This window comes from Myotis lucifugus, unplaced genomic scaffold (assembly GCF_000147115.1).
Source record: "Myotis lucifugus unplaced genomic scaffold, Myoluc2.0 scaffold_113, whole genome shotgun sequence".
Classification (NCBI taxonomy): domain Eukaryota; kingdom Metazoa; phylum Chordata; class Mammalia; order Chiroptera; family Vespertilionidae; genus Myotis; species Myotis lucifugus.
The window spans coordinates 1,420,670-1,435,163 of record NW_005871161.1 but is presented as its reverse complement, the minus strand read 5'-3'; the positions used below and the strand labels follow the sequence as shown (position 1 = coordinate 1,435,163).

Sequence of the window (14,494 nt, the reverse complement as noted above, 5' to 3'; positions counted from 1 at the left end):
GCATCTGGAGAGGAACTCGCTCTTCCTGGCCGGCGGTCTGCAGCATGTCTGAGCTCACAGAGGCACTAACTACAGCAGACCATTCCCCACAAAGCACTTAAAGTTTTCGTAATTAAAACAGAAGCCAAAAGAAACACAACTATACAGCTCTGCACTACAGTTAATACACTAGTTCTCTCTCTCTAGAAAGTTCCTACCAGATGCGGTTGCTTTCTTTCCTCTTTTAAACTCCAGGGCTTCCCAATGGTGTCTCCTCTGCCTGGAGGCTAGTCCCATGGCAGGCTGCTCCATCCTTCCTGGGGTCTTATCTCAAGTGCCCTCTTCAGAGAGGCTTCAATCTGACCACCTTATCAAGGGCAGTGGCACCCCTGCCCCATTATCTCCTACCACACCCCCCACTTACTCTTTCAGCATCCACAGCACAATCTGAATCACTCTTTTAGCATCAGTTTTCTTCGGTTCAGTTTATAAACTTACTATTTCCAAGTGGGGGATGAGAAGGAAGCAAAACTCAACAGTGACTAGCTTCATTCTAAATCAGGATTTCTTAAACTTGGCGCTATTAACCTTTGAACCACATAGTTCTTTTCTGTGGGGTCTGCCCTGCGCATTGTAAGCTATTTAGCAGCACCCGGGATTCCTGGTTATCTCCCCAGCGCCAGTGTGATAACCAATGACATTTCCGGATACCAGGTACTGCCAAATATCCCCTGGGGGCACAAGTGTCCGCCCATTAGGAATCACTACTTTCAATGAACATCCTGTTTTGTCCAGTGATCCTGCTACATAACTCCGTCAACCTCCTCTCCCACTCTGCCAGGTGACCACTCCACAGGCTTTTTTTAAATCTCTCAACTCAACAATTTACCCTCTATCCTCACATGTGTGAAATGCCTTCATTACATTTTTTACCAATAAAAGAAAGAAAAAGAAACAACCACTCCTGGTTTGAAATGCTTTGTCCACAGACCATCAATGACAAGTTACTGAACTCCATCCAGCACACTGCTCCTCTAGACCACGCATGGAAGGCTTCCCTGACCAACCCATCTGTTTCTTCCCCTCTCCCATCACCATCACCTTCCCAAATGGATGGTCATCACACTCTAACACATAGTCACCCCTTTGGTTACCTGTCCCCCACTGCCGGGTGAACCTGAAGAAGGCAGGGGCTTTGCTTTGTATAGTGCTCCATCCCCACGTCCCAGAACAGTGGTTGGCAAACTGCGGCTCACTGGCCCCTTGAGTGTGTCTCTTCCACAAAATACCGACTTCTGCGCATGGGCCACGAAGTTTCAATCACACTGTACGTGCGCGCCCGCACGTGATATTTTGTGGAAGAGCCACACTCAAGGGGCCAAAGAGCCGCATGTGGCTCACGAGCCACAGCTTACCAACCACTGTCCTAGAACAATGCCCAGGATGTTGGAGATAGCCACAAATGTTTGTTGAATAACTGCATGATTAGAAATCCACACTGAAACAAAACTTGGTAAAATTATAGGAGTGTTCCAAGGAGGGGAGAGGAAAGACCAAAATAAATACTGACAATTGAAAACTAAGTCTTTTTTAAAAAGGCCTTAGAATTTAAAAAGAGCTCACTGCCTTTCCAATAAAATAGATGAAGACAGCCTCTGTCTTCCTTTCTTCCTTTCTGTAAAAGCCATAAACTTTGTGTACAACTATTAAGAATTTTCAAAATGTTGATTATTAGGGAAATCTGACCTTATGTTGTATGCTCAGAAACTATAACACACTGTAATATAATAAAATATATTTTGCACGAGCAAAAATAAAGAGCATCACTTTCCTAATTCTTCTTCCAAAGACAAACTACCAGATATACAAGAGATGCTGGAATTGCTTTGTCATATAGTCAGCCAAGCAGCTATTACAGGTTAAAAATCTGCTTTAACACTTAAAAAAAGTATCGATATTGTACTCTGAAGATAATAACAATGCCAACACAAAAAATATTACTAATAGGCAATGGTGCTTTCAGAGACTGTAATTCATCTGCTGGAACCTGCTGAAGAAATAGCCAAACTGAGCAATTACAGAAATATCACATGGCACATGCCAGAAAGCTCCTTCTGATCAATCTACTACACAGCAAATAATGCCAGGAGGTGAATGCAAAGTTGAAAGGCAGGTGGGAACTTACAGTTTTGCTATCTGGAAAGCCACTTACATAACTCCAATTCCACATTTCTAGATCTCAGGTGATTGCATAGAGCAGCAGGTACAAGCTGAAACAGTAGAAACCTCAAAAAAAATTCAAATGATACCAACAATCTCACATTAGCACATCTGCTTCTAAAAATATTCTCCTTCCCCAAACATGGCACAAAGCCTTATTGTAGAACTACTTCTATGAAGCTGCAACAACACCTTCTGAAAGCAAAGGTGGATTTAATATTGCATATGAACAGCAGAGTGACTATGAACAGGAGTGTAAAACAAAAAATGCTTTAATATGTCCAACCTTCAAAATCTGACTATTAAAATTAGTAACACTGTAGTCATTAAATTTTGATAAATTTCCAGATTTATTAACGTATCTGAAAAGCTTATTCTATGATGACTTTGGCCTTGGTCTTAGCTGAATATTGACTTGACTGGCCCAATGTGTATTTGGTGCACCTCTGCTACAAGTAAATCTTCCACAGAGTGCAGAGTAAATGTCCAATAAAAACCTACTGAATTAACTTCATACCTGTACATAGTGGGATGCAGTGGCACCACTTTTCTGAAGGATCAGCTGGATACACAATTACTTAAAGGAGAGGCATAATCATACTTCCTTCCGAGCTTCTGAAACGGTGCAACTCACATTAGGAACATGGCAGCTGAAGGTAGTAAATGGACTAACTTCAGGGAAGACCTTTAACACCACCAAGAGGTGAGAGCCAGAATAATGGAGATAACCACTCAAGCAAGCCTACTAGTAAAGCATTTGCAATAGCTACCTGACAATATGCTGTTGTCTCTAGTGACTGCACGGCCAATGCACATCACACCTTAGCCTTCTTCCCACACCCACTTCACTTCCTTCTTTCCCCTTTCTTCTCAACAAGAGAAGTAACTAAACAGCACCTTCTGAACTAGCACAATGACCAGTAGGCAACAAGTATTTGTTCATTAAGTGGCATAACCAAGATCTCCCTTCTTCTCTTGCTCTTCTGTTTTCTGACTTTTGTGTGGTCAGCGTGCTTGAGTAGAATCTGAGCCCCCCAGGACTTCCACTCTCTCCCCACTCATGGTTCCACTGAATGTGATAAAGTGAGCAGACGTGACATCCCCTCCGGGACTCCATATTCCCTGGGGTCTTCCTCCACCTGTACCCTAGACAATTCGGGCAGGAGCTATCCAAGAACCAGAACTCTGAGAAACAGCATGAAAATGTCCTCACTGTTGTACATGTATAAGTGAATGCCGAGTAGTCAGAGGTGGACTGTGACTTACTTTTCTATTATCTCTCACCCCCAAGCCTAACAGCAGATTGGCAGGTGAGAACAAAGAAGGTCCCTCTCTCTCTGTTTTTCAAATCCCATCAGCATTTCCTGTCAGCAAAAGACAGGCATGGCTCCAGGCTCTGGCTTCCTGTGAACTGGAGCAGCAGTGCAGGGCCTAGCCTCTTCAGAGGTCTGAGCTTCCAGACTTATGGGGTAGCCCTCCTCCTTCTTTTAGTTCCCCTGCTTTAGAAGTGGTATTTGCTTCCTGTGGTTACCATTAATATCTAAGTTACCTCAAGTGACTAAAAAAGAACTGTATATTTGGTCTTTAATTCCAGCTCCTCACCCAGAGCTCCTAATCCCCTGGAATTTCCTGGGTGACGGAGGCTCTCGTTTTAATGAGGTGACTCTTGGCAGGCCCCTAAATAGCTTCAGGATAGAGGCTCCTTACCAGAAAGCATGATCAGAGGGAAGGAGCTTTCAGCCCCAGCTCCTGATCTCTGGGAAAGGGAGAGGACTGAAGAATGAGCTGATCACAAATGGCCAATGATTTATAATCAGTCCTGCCCACACAATGGAACCTCCATAAAAATACTTTTTTAAAACCCTAAGTGACAGGGTTTGAAGACGGTCCAGGTTGGTAAACACATCCGCATGCTAGAAGGGTGGCACACCCCACTGCACAGAACTCCTATGCTCAGGACACTTCCAGGCCTCACCCGATGGACCTCTCCACCGAGCTGTTCATTTGCATCCTTCATAAAAATCCCTTACAGTGAACCGGTACTAGGAAGTGAAGTGAGCTCTGGGAGCCATTATAGCAGATTACTGAACCTAAGAAGGAATCATGGGAACCCCCAATTCACAACTGTCTGGTCACAGTGCATAGGTCTAGGACTTGTGATTGGCATCTGGAGTGGATGGCAATGTTATGGGACTGAGCCCTGAACCTGTGAGGTCAGCACTAATGCCACGAAGTCAGTGTCAGAGTCAGAGTCAGAGAGAATTGCAGGACAGTCAGCTAGTGTCCTGAGAGCTGGAGAACTGGCTGGGGGAAGGGGAGAAGGGGAGGGGGTTATCCCACACATTTGGTGTCAGAGGTGCTGTGAATACACATGCTTGGACCTCAGCATCCTCTTTTTGCTCAGGCTTCCAACGCTCATGTATATCAATCCATATGTTAAATCCCCGATTGTAAAAACCTAGCAAGGTTTCTGCTTTCCTGGCTGAAATATGACTGACACAGAGAATTCTAGACATTAGCTGAACTTTAACCTTATCAACAGTATCTATTGTCATCAGGTACTAGTGTAGCTATTAATCAAGTGATCCGTTGATTCTCCTTCCGTGGCAAAATGGACAGGAAGAGATGCAGGAATTGGGCATTACTGGGTGCTCAGCTGCACAGCATCATAGTAGCACTAAAACCTCTCCATGAATCCCTAGCACGTGTCAAGATCAACATATTATATTAGTCTAGTAACTATACGGAGTTAAGCTACTTGCCTTACAGAAATGTGACCTAAATGAACGGTGCAATGGAAATTGGGAGACTTGACTTCTAGTCCCGACTGTATCGCAAAATATGTGACTTCACACAGGTCAGTTTACTTGTTAGACTGCATCTCTCACAGCTGCTGGCTGTGACGCTACATGCTATGTTGCGTCTTTCCTAATGCTGACATCTAGTGGATATACTTAGAGTTAGTATTTTAAGGGGAAAAATCTTATTTAAGCTATTTTAAATAAAGACTCACTGGAATGTGCAATACATATAGTAAAGTAGGAGGCCAGTATCGCCCCTCACATAGAAGTGAACCATAATAAAATAGCATTACATCAGACTGTTGCAACATCTTTGACAGATTCAAAGATTACTAATACTAGTACTCTTCCATGCCTCTAGCCATTAAAAATTAAACCACCAATGCAAATTACTGCCTCAGTTGAAAATTTAGAACAAGAAAGCAAAAAACTGCTTCTTGCTATGTCTCCCAGCAGGTACAGGCACAGGGTATGAGAAGGTCTAGTACAAAGTTCCAAGGTAACTAATTTAGGAGTGGACAGAATGGTGAGTGTCGGAAATAGGGAAAAAAAAGAAAAACTCAACATTACCCATTTCACAAGAATTTATTATGAAGGTTTCCCTTGAAAAAAAATATGATTCGATTATAAACAATCACCATTAAGTGCTCTACTTTCAAATGACTTAAATTTTAGACTTCAGTCAATTTTTAGAAACCAGCCAATAATAAAATGATGCACAATTAATCCAACATACATCTTGCCCTCAAGAATCACACAAAACTTGTATTAAGCTGAAATTCACCCACTTGTCAATTTCTCCTCATTGGTACCAGTTCTCACTGGCCTCCTAGAACCAAACAAAACAATACCTGTGCCAGCTGAGAACCTATTAAATATTTGAAATACCTTACTATATATTAAACTGAGGTCAAAAGAAAGCCATCTATCAGACTAAATACATACACTCATACATGCAAAAAATTACAAGCAAGCTGTCTCCTGTCTAGTAATTGTGAGGATTAGCTTCTGAAAGGGAATAAAGTTTAGGAGGAGTTATTTAGGAAATATTCACTATAAGGACCTTCTTAAACAGACACTAAAGGAACTAAGGGCACAGAACCAGCTTTCCTGGAGTTGGACTATAATTTCACCTTTGTAACCAAAGCATCTGGCAGAGGGCCTTGGATGCTGTAAGCACTAAACGAAAGTAAAAGTCAATGAATGAGATCTTACCGTGTGCCACATACTATGCTAAATAGTATATGCACAGGATTACCTGGTAAAATCCTCAACCATTTTATGAGGTTGGTTAGCATTACAATCCTCATTTTACATCTGAGCAACCTGAAGGTCAGAAGGATTAAACATCTTGCTTCAAATTCACTCCAGCAAATCTGGGTCCCAACAATTCTCTTAACCATTTTGCCATACTGCTTCCTAGTCATAAATGAAAATACACATAACTCATCCAAAAAGTTTTATAATATTTCAACTGTTCCTAACAGAAATTAATTCAATGCCAGTATTAAAATTTCTAAAGTAGAAATAAAATTTTGAGAGATTAAAATTTTAAGAAAAAAAATGATGACTAGGAAAAGATGACAGATAGTATTATGAAATGTCCTTAAAGGTTTCCCTACTAGGTCTTTGTTTGAGCCTGGCACACTAACGGAATTCATACAGTGACATCACAGGGGGTCACTGCTACATGTTTCCCTTGCTCCTGAACTGCAATTAAAATCATTCCCTTAAATATAACTCCTCCAGGCTCATCATAATCAAACAGATCACAAAAGCAAAATAAATTTTCTCTTCTTGGTAATCATATAGTTTTTAAGATATGTACTTGAATAACTCTACATTTTTAAATCAGTATCTTGTATTATGCTTAAAAGACTCTAACACAGGTCATTACATTTTGATAGAAAAGATGTAATTATAACTGAATGTTTTCATTTTATCATTTTTAAAAATACTATTTTACTTCAGTTGGACAGTGGGGACAGATTCCCTGTGTAAATTTAAAAAGCATACTCCATGACTATTTTCAAAGGACAAGGCTGATACCTTTCACTAAATAGCACTGTAAGCACCAATTTACCACCAATCCCCCCAGAAAAAAACTAAGATTAACAAAAAATAGGAGGTATTCCAATGTTTTCCTATAGTGGAGCTTATTAATTTTAAATGGATTTTTCAAACCATTAAAAGAAATACAGAATGCATATATCACAAAGTTTTCTGAACTAAATGTTATCTAATAATTATAGCTTTGAAAGCTCCACACAAGGACAATATTTATTTAAACCAAAGTTCAATTCACTTAACGACTGTGAATATTTTCACCACGTGTCTGAGGTACGAGGAAGGAAGTGAAGGGAATGAGAAAGGATACAAAATTTGAGCCCAAAATATAGGGTTCATGAAGTGACTTGAAACCATGTAGCTCAATTCTCTATAAAAGAAAGAAACTGAGGACTAGAAAAACTTGGTGACTTGGGCGAAAGCAGCAAATTAGTTTTTTGAAAGTAGGGCTTAATCCATTGACCTTGGCAATGCAGCTTTTGAGAACATCTTTAAAATATGGCATCAGGGTCGGATCACACTGATAGAACCAAAACGCCCAATAGCCGGATACTCACAATGTTCCCTTCAAAACAAAGATTAGTGCTATCAACCAAATTTCAATAGATCTGCCATTCCCTTTATTGGTAGTCAGCTACAAGGTGGTGAACACATTCAAATTTAGTGACACCACTCTGGGCTCTTCCTAACTTAGGCTGGCACATCGTCACTGTAGAGTTCTTACTGCAGATGTAACTGAAAAACACTGATGATGTTTTACAAGTCTTGACCTTGTTGTATGTGTTTCTGTGGTAGGCAATTAGACAGACATGAGCAGAGCAAGGACCATGGACCAGGTTCAGAAGGTCACCAGGGTGGAACGCTCAGGGTGCCTAGCAATAGGCAAAACTGGGAAAACACGGACCTTGGCCCCAGCGTAACCTTTCCTCCCCTAGCATATCGCTGGTCATGCAGTTCAGACCCCCTGACCTTTCATATCATAGCTGGTCATAAGGATTGGATCCTCCCCTGACCTTTCCTCCCCTGGCAATTTGCTAGTCATGGGGGAACCATAAAAGGGGTCACAGAATAGCTCTTCAGCACTAAGCTCCCAGGACATGAGGTTCTGACCCACATCAAATACATCTAGGCCTCAACTGTGTTTCAGCTCCAGGCCCAGAGAAGCAGCAACACCTGACAAGCCCCACAGTGGCTGACATCAGGACCAGACGCATGGACTAATGAACCCCTGCCCTGGCGCAGACCAATCAGTGGAGGCCAAGACCTGAAAGTCCTGCCACCTGGGAAGCTGATGAATATTCTACTGAGATCCTTCCCTGGGACCTCCCCTAAAACTCCCACCCTTAAGAGCCCTAGGGCCTTAGGGAAAAGCCACTCTCCCTCTCCCCTTTCTCTTCCCCCAGGTGCATCACCGTAATTTACCTTTCTCCCTCCTAAACTCCAAGGCCCTTCTTGTGCCTTTGTTACTTGTTTCCTGGGCCCATTTCTACTAGGCTCACTTCTACCTCTGTGACTTTCTAAATAAACTTTCTCTTATATAGTTTGAGTCTGGGCTCTGAATTCTTTCTTGGCCATAACTCAAGTACTGAGACTGTGGAACCAAGATCCAGTCTGACTCCACTGGTGTAACCTTCTGGTGCTCGCCAACATTTCCACAACACAAGCATCAGAGCACTTACCATCTGCATCTTCCCATGGCAACGAATGATGGCATTTCTCTGGTTAACTGTTGGCATCTTGAACTATTTTATGTTAATACTAGAGGCCCGGTGCACAAAAATTTGTGCACTCAGGGGGTCCCTCAGCCCGGCCTATGCCCTCTTGCAGTGTGGGGCCCCTCGGAGGATGTCCACCCCAGTGGGGACCCTCACCCCATGGAGGTTTGGCCAGCCTAGGTGAGGGGCTGATGGCTGTTTTCAGGCTGGCCACACCCCCTTTAGAGTGGGGGGTCCCCAATGGGGTGCCTGGCCAGTCTGGGTGAGGGGCTGAGGGCTGTTTTCAGGCTGGCCAAGCACCCTGGCAACGTAAGCTCCCAGCCTCTCCTTTTTTTCTTTTTTATTCTGGGATTTATTTACCTTCTATAATTGAAACTTTGTTGCCCTTAGCAGAGGCCTGCGGAAAGCTTGGCTTCCTCCATCACCAGGGGCAACCCACTCCTGCTCGCTCCAGCTCCGTGGCAACGGCTGGCTGAAAGCAGGTATCTGGGGTTTGTTTACCTTCTATAATTGAAACTTTGTTGCTTTCAGTGGAGCTCAGAGCCAGGCTGCGGCAGGCGGGGAACCTTGGCTTCCTCCATCACTGGAGCAAACAAGCCTCCTGCTCGTTCCAGCTCTGTGGCTGCCGGCCGCCATCTTGGTTGGGTTAATTTGCATATAGTCGCTTTGATTGGCTGGTGGGCGTGCCTTAAGGCATAGCGAAAGTATGGTCAATTTGCATGTTTGTCTTTTATTAATATAGGACTAGAGGCCCGATGCACAAAAATTTGTGCACTGGGGGGGGGAGGGGGGGTCCCTTCAGCCTGGCCTGTGCCCTCTCGCAGTCTGGGACCCCTCGGGAGATAACGACCTGCTGGCTTAGGCCTGCTCCCGGGGGGCAGAGGGCAGGCCCAATCCCTAGGTGCAGCCCCTGGTCGGGCTCAGAGCAGGGCCGATTGGGGAGTTGGGGCGCCGCCCCCTGTCATGCACAGAGCAGGGCGGATCGGGAGGTTGCGATGCCACCCCTAGTCATGCTCAGGGTAGGGCCGACTGGGGGGTTGGGGCACCGCTCCCTGTCACACTCAAGACAGGGTCGATGGGGAGCCGCAGGGCGATCAGGGGGTTTGGGCGCTGCCCTGTCATACTGATCCCGGTGCCAGGAGGCCTCACGGCTCCGCAGATCCCGGTGCTGGGAGGCATATTACCCTTTTACTATATAGGATAGAGGCATGGTGCACAGGTGGGGGTCGGGTGGTTTGCCCTGAAGGGTGTCCTGGATCAGGGTGGGGGTCCCGCTTGGGTGCCTGGCCAGCCTGGGTGAGGGGCTGATGGCTGTTTGCAGCTGGTCACACCCGCTTCAGGGTGGGGGTCCCCACTGAGGTGCCTGGCCAGTCTGGGTGAGGGGCTGAGGGCTGTTTTCAGGCTGGCGGATGACTAAAGCTCCCAACCTGTCCTTTTTTTCTTTTTTTTTTTTATTCTGGGCCAGCTTTAGCTCTGAGGCTTGGCTCCAGCTCTGAGGCCTCGGCTGCTGAAAGCAGGTATCTGGTTTGTTTGGGTTCTATAATCGAAACACTGTTTCAACTCCAGCTCTGAGATCCCAGCTGGCTGGAAGCAGGTTACTGGGGTTTTGTTTAGCTTCTATATTTGTAACAATGTTTCAAACTGCAAGCTCAGAGGCCGGCAGCAGCAGGCGGGGAACGTTGGCTTCCTCTGTCACTGGAGCAAGCAAGCCTCTTGTTTGCTTCAGTGCCTGGCTGCCGGCCGCCATCTTGGCTGGCAGTTAATTTGCATATCGCCCTGATTAGCCAATGGGAAGGGTAGCGGAGGTACGGCTAATTACCATGTTTCTCTTTTATTTATTAATATAGGATATGTAGTTCACGTTCCTGAAATTAGAATGTGTGTTCTTCGGAGGCAGGCAAACTCCAAGGCTTAACACATCATCTACACCATTTTCCACAGAATGCTGTTTCTGTGATTATTAACCAACAAACAGAAGTTTCTTCAAAGCTATTTCAAAAACTTCTAGCCCACACCATCAGGATATTTCTTAATGTATGGATGTGTAGTGCTACTTCTTTAAGATGAGTGATACAGAACATAGAAAACTGCACTTATCAAATAGGACAAAGAATTTGGCTGATTTTCACTAACAGGAGTCCTTAATCTGGGGTCCAGGAGGAGAATTCAGTGCCTGTGAATCTGGATGTGAAACTGTCATTAACCTCTAGGTCAGTGGTTCTCAACCTTCCTAATGCTGCGACCCTTTAATACAGTTCCTCATGTTGTGGTGACCCCCAACCATAAAATTATTTTTGTTGCTACTTCATAACTGTAATTTTGCTACTGTTTTGAATCATAAATATCTGATATGCAGGATGTATTTTCATTGTTACAAATTGAACATAATTAAAGCATAGTGATTAATCACAAAAACAATATGTAATTGTATATGTGTTTTCCGATGGTCTTAGGCGACCCCTGTGAAAGGATCGTTCGACCCCCAAAGGGGTCTCGACCCACAGGTGGAGAACCACTGCTCTAGGTGGAAGTTAGCAATCCTTCAAGCAAGATTCCAGGCAACAAACCAAAGAGTATTAGAAATACCTCTGAGCTTGTCATCCACAGAAATCAGAGGTAATTTCAAATTACATTATAATTACTGCAAACTCATCACTATTTAAAATTACAGTATTTAGCAGAATTGTCCCCTAAGCTTATTTTCTGTCAGAAGCATAGATCTATCAAACTTTTGTATTTTTAATATTTGTTAACTAGTTCAATATTATCTGGTTCCTTTTTTAATCATATGTATTTTACTTCATAAAATAACTGTCAGAATCACTATTCTGAGAAGGGATTCAGAGTTCACTGATGACCATAGAGGTCATGGTTCCAGAAACCATGAGAGCTCCTGCACTGCGGGCCAGGGCGCAGGTGAGGGCTCCAGTCACACAGGACCATTACAGAGCTGTCACAGGGGCCTAAGAAAAGGTCAGGCACCTTCTGAAAGGAAGTATCTCTACCTATGACTAGGAGGAGCACCAGAAGAGATTTAAGCTGGTCATTTTCACTTGAACGCAAAGAGTCTGTAGAAAAATTACACTTTCAAATACCCATTGACTTGTTAGAATTAAATCAATTACAGGACTATAAGTGTTTGAGTACTCAGGACCCATTTTAAAAAGGACCAAAACCAATAATTGGTAGAATTCCCATTAAGAAATATGTAAAAGTGTTCTCCCTTCTTCCAAATAAATACATAAATTAGTAAATAAACATACTAGAATTATGGCTTAGACCTTTTCTGATCAACCATATTGGTGATAGCTGAAATGATTTAAAAGGGAATTTGCAAAACAAAACACATACCTCTACTATGAAAAGCTGTAAAAAAAAAAAAAAAGTCTAATTAAATTTACATTTCCCCACTACTTCCTAGACTAAGCCAGAAACTAAACACTACAGGGTGTTATTTCCTAAAGACATTTTTTAGCAGTACAATATATGTATAGAACATTTCCTTATATTATGTTTAGCCAATGTAGTTTTTAATTTAAATCATGATGTTTGTTGCATTTGAATAATCATTTCCCCCAAAGACATATTTACCTTCAGCCAGTGCTGGTGATTCTGCCCTCGTCCCTCTACCTGTTTAAAGAAAGAAAAAAGGAAGAAAGTCTAAAACATTACTATACTTTAAAACAACTTTATTTTATTAAAACTAACAATAAAATTCATGAATGCAACTACATATTACAAGTATATGCTGTGTGTGTGTGTGTGTGTGTGTGTGTGAGTCTCTCTCTCTCTCTCTCTCTCTCTCTCTCCTTGGATTAACTCAGCAACTATTTACAGAGGACCTACTAAGAGTAAGGCATTATATTACACTCTGGAAAACACCAATAGTTGATAAAACACTATAGTTGTCACCCTCAAGACACTCAAAGACTAATAAGTATACTATTCTCATTATAGCTTATGAAACAAGATAACAAGGGAAAAATTAGTAATTCTTTTTTATTCTTGTAACAGTGGCTTAAAATTATTAAAAGAGGCATCCTATATAATAAAGAGCTAATATGCTAATTAGACCGAACAGCAGAACGATCTTCCAGACGACCTTCCAGACAAAGCCAGGGCTGCGAGGGCCGAGCCCCCTTGCATGAATTTTGTGCATCGGACCTCTAGTATTTCTATATTCTATCACAGTTTAAGTTCCTTCAGTTTCAATGCACTAGTAAAATGTCAGGTTTATTACAGGTGTGAAGATTATATTCCATAACAATAACCTATTATTTGCCAAAGGCAAATCTCTACAGAACTCTTCTCTCAAACTCCCCAAATGCTGACATGCCCCAGCTCAGTCCAGGTCCTCCCCTCTCCGTGATCTCACATTATCCCATGGATTTACGTGTCATATATCTCAAATGTATTTATTCTGTCTCAATATTTCTCCAACACCATACTCTCATACCACTGCCTGCTCAGTACATCCACTAAGATTTCTAATAGATACCTCAAACTTAACCTGTCCAAAGCTGAACTCATCTTCCCCTCTCAAACCTATGGCTGCAGTCTCCCCATCTCAGCTGATGGACCTCTCTCCTTCCAGTTGCTCAGGTAAAATCTTTGGATTCCTCTACAACTTCTCCTTCTCACACATCCCATATTCCACTCAAACCCTCAGTACCTGGAATCTTCACGCCTCCTATTCTACCTCCTATTAACTCAAAGTTGAAGGTCAGCTGCATTAGCAGCATTAGACCTATTACTTCCGTGTTCAAGAGCCTCTAGAACAGACTGCAAAGTGAAACACATATGGGGTCGGCAAGAATCAGGTTGCAAGTGCCAACTAAGGCAAACAAACATGTATGCTTAATCTAGGGGTGCCACTGCTACTAACATACCCTGCTGCTGCGTATACTTGTAAACAATTTTTAAATGTTATTAACTAATTAAGTAAATTTTCTAAACACTCAGGAAGCCAAAAAAAAGTGTCAGAGGGCTATATTTGGTTAATGAACCATCATCAGTTTAGAACTTCTGCTCTAGAACTTTGCATTGTCTATAAATTGTATTTAATCATCCTAATTTTTCACTTTTCTCTACTAGTTAGGAGATGAATCGGAGCTGTTTATGTTCAAGACCTAACCACTCTGGTTTTCCTCAAAAGCTCCTCTTGGATCAACGTTACTACAAATGGAATGAATAAACACTTTTTGCTTTTTCTGCCAAAGGAAAACTTCCTTCCCTAAGGCTGACTGCAGCCACCCAGAAATAAACAAAACAAGTGGCTTGGCTGGCCACCTTCATACTTTCATAAACCACAAGGGGAAAAACCGGTGCCGCTTGCATAAAACCATAGAGGAAAAATCCTATTTATCCTGTCTAATTCTTAATAAATCAAGAAATAATAAGACACTATAATTGTTTTCATCCTTCTTAATCAAATGTCAGGGCATAAACAGTGGTTATTAGATAATATGTAAATAAGATAATCCAGGCATCTAAAAATAAAATTCACAAGCCCAGAGGTTCTTCAAATAAGTGTTAAAAATTTTCTGTCTCCAGCAAAACATAAAACGTAACAGTTATGACTTCAGAGCATTCTGTCACACATGGACAGCTCTGCAGTGTTTCAAATGATGGTATAGAGATCCAGATGGTTATGCAACACAGACCGTTTCTTCTTTGGTGTATGATAAAACCAAATTCAATTCAATTTGTTTA

At 42.5% G+C, this 14,494-nt stretch overlaps 1 protein-coding gene across 3 annotated transcripts in view; it reads right to left on the bottom strand.

Annotated features, from left to right (window-relative positions):
• FAM49B (family with sequence similarity 49 member B) overlaps nucleotides 1-14,494 on the bottom strand; it is an 81,789-nt gene that overhangs the window by 32,362 nt on the left and 34,933 nt on the right. For all 3 annotated transcript variants that reach the window (XM_014459677.1, XM_023757763.1, XM_006093295.3), the window contains exon 2: nucleotides 12,374-12,412. The gene's annotated coding sequence lies outside the window, so the exon portion shown is untranslated. The remainder of the gene's footprint in view (nucleotides 1-12,373; nucleotides 12,413-14,494) is intronic.